Source organism: Meleagris gallopavo, chromosome 13, assembly GCF_000146605.3.
Source record: "Meleagris gallopavo isolate NT-WF06-2002-E0010 breed Aviagen turkey brand Nicholas breeding stock chromosome 13, Turkey_5.1, whole genome shotgun sequence".
NCBI lineage: Eukaryota > Metazoa > Chordata > Aves > Galliformes > Phasianidae > Meleagris > Meleagris gallopavo.
The window spans coordinates 6,844,660-6,847,536 of record NC_015023.2 but is presented as its reverse complement, the minus strand read 5'-3'; the positions used below and the strand labels follow the sequence as shown (position 1 = coordinate 6,847,536).

At 37.7% G+C, this 2,877-nt stretch overlaps 1 protein-coding gene across 1 annotated transcript in view; it reads left to right on the top strand.

The window, feature by feature from the left end:
• CYLD (CYLD lysine 63 deubiquitinase) overlaps window positions 1-2,877 on the top strand; it is a 23,255-nt gene that overhangs the window by 1,315 nt on the left and 19,063 nt on the right.

Genomic DNA, 2,877 nt, shown 5'->3' with positions numbered 1-2,877 from the left:
AACAGAAAAATCCACATTCGCATTGAAATACAGCAAACAGTTCTGCCTAAAGTCTTTTGTTATACCTAGGATCACTGGGGTGCATATTGCAGCTCACACGGCATATGGCAGTGCTTATCATGTCGATAACAAAGTCTGAATAATGCAATTCTTGGTTGTAATTATCTTTTATTATTATCAAGGGTCATTCCTGGGCTCTTCATCTTTTCATCATCTCATGTGGAATTTTCATCTTCCTTATTAATTAAATAGGCAGCGTTATTGAATTAACCAATTAGCTCTGCCTGAAGGGATGAGCACGGATCCAAACACGGGGCCTGGTTCCACAAACTTGTTGCTTTGGGGGGAGTCTTGCACAGGGCTGGCTGGCAAGGGTGGGCTTGTGGGACATGGCAAGCTATCGTCTGCCTGTCCCAGTTAATTTGTGCTTATTATACAAGACCAACATTTTTTCACTTGGATATTCTCCTACCAAGAAAATGTTGCTTATTAAACACGAAACCTTTCACTGGGGACACGTTTGCTTTTATTGAAAATAATGTATTAGAAAAAAGTTAAGCACTGACATACTGCATCCTGACGTTATCGTTCATTTCCCAGAGTGATTTAAAATATTTTTATTGCCATTTGTAAAGTTTAATTGAAAATCAGACCACAACTGCTCGACATTAAGAGAAGAGCCTTGACTCCCCAATTATTGGAACTACTTTGCTTTAAAATTTTTTTTATTACAGAAACTGTTGCCATAGATAACAAGTTAGATTTTGTCTCGCCAATGTCCATTCCCTAATCCTAAAGCACAGATTTAAATCCCTCAGAGCAACTGGGCTATATATTTGAAGTATCATTGCCTAAACAGCACTGGTTATGCATGCAAATGCAGCTAATCTCTCTCACACTTCACCATTCTCACTCCCTCTTCCTCTCCCTTTATCATGGCATGTTTGCTATTTCTTTAACACTGCGCTCCACTGAGGAGCAGATTAAACTTCAAAGCAACTTTGAGTTTGAAATTTGTTTCTGAGCTCCTAAGCTATTCTTTTTCTGACAGCAGTGGATAAGGAACTGTCACTACTCCTGGTGACATGTCATCAGGAGATACAGCAATAACAGACGGGCAGCAGGGAGATAGCAGCAAGTGACTTCTTCAAGAAACTGTGTTGACATCACCAACTATGAGAGCAGAGGCAGAATGACCCCAGAAAGGCATCCAATCCGCTCTGTTCTTTAGGACCCACAGGTGTTTTGTCTTATTTTTTACATAGATAACATCGGATTTAAGTTTGTTTGGGCTACTAAAAGAACTACGTTAGAATTAATAGGAACTATTAGTAAGGACTAAGAAAAGGATGAACAGATTTAGTCACTAACTTCAATATTTTAAATGATGCCACTGAAATAACTTCAGAACTGCTGATGTAACGGGCACAGATGAGTGCCATTAATAACAGTCAAGAATCCATGATTGCAATGTGAGATCAATGGGTTATGACATTTTGATGTCAGGCTGATAGATCTGACTTTTTAAATGAAGAATGATTGATTATGACTCTTAAAAGTATGGCTCATTATCAGCATATCTAGGCAACTGATGACATCAACCATATCAAAACCTATCACTTGGGTAGGTGGCCATGATTTCTGAGAAAATTAATTGTTCTGATTACTGCAAAATGTTATGGTTTATTCCATAAAAACACAACAGTGCACAGAGGCAACGCGTACTATATAGGCAAAAACAAAATGGTGATTTTTAGCCCTGAGTGCATTTTGTAAGCAACAGATGGTCCACACAATCTATAAGAAACCTGTTCTTTCTAATGGTAGTAGTAAAATTACATAAAGCACAACACAGCTACAAATCTATCTTCCAGATTGAGTCACACAGAGCATGAGAAAACATTTCTTAATTTCAAAGACAGCAGAGTTAGTACTAATTAGTTTTGGAAGTTCCCTTTATGTGGCACCATATACTTTACATGGTTTTTTAAATGCAACAGTGTTTTATTTATAATACATTCCAACCCGTTGTGCGTGGGCTGTACAGTAGGTGACACAGAAATGTACTCTGTCATGCAGAGTACATTAAATGCAGAGCTGAACAATATTCATGGTAATAATAATGAACAGTCCTGCCTCACGCACCAGTCTGTAATGAGCATTACTATCAAAAGAAGTTGATATCACAGAAGATAATGTCAATTATAATTAAAAAATATTGTATTAAACATGGTCTGTGCAGTAACACCCTATGGCTTTCTGTATCCTTTAGAGCTCTTGGAAAGGCCCTGGCCCACCAGAGGAAAATCAGTCACAACAGAATTTTTTGCTATGAAGTCTGACAAAGGGAGAGCTTTTTCTCAGGAGATCAAACCCCTACCTACCCCCATTACTACCGCCAGGAGCTCTGGATACTGGTTATGCATGATTTCAGACAGGCAGTTCAAGCAGTTTCAAATGAACGCATTTAACACTATATTAATTTGGCTTGGGGATATCATATTGTATTGACTTTCCATCTAGAAAACTAAGACGTTAGACAATTACAAGTTCAATAATATCACTAATTCTGCCAGGTCTTGCCAGCTGTTATGCCTCCCAAAGGATTAAAAATACAGAAAAGCTTCCTACAGAGAAAATTACTTTTTTACAAAATATTAAAGGAAAATCTGTTGTGAAAAAATGTTCTCTTAAACCAGGAAAGGATCTGCCAGGTGAATTTTTTTCTTCAATCTTCTAAAAAAAAAAAAAAAAGGAAAAAAGAAAAAAAAAAGGGTACTGGCTGAAATAAGGCAGCAGACTCCCAGGTACGGGTTCCTTTAGGTTGCTTACTAGTGGGAGCTGGACTCTAGAAGCTAATTAGATCTACGTTTTTGA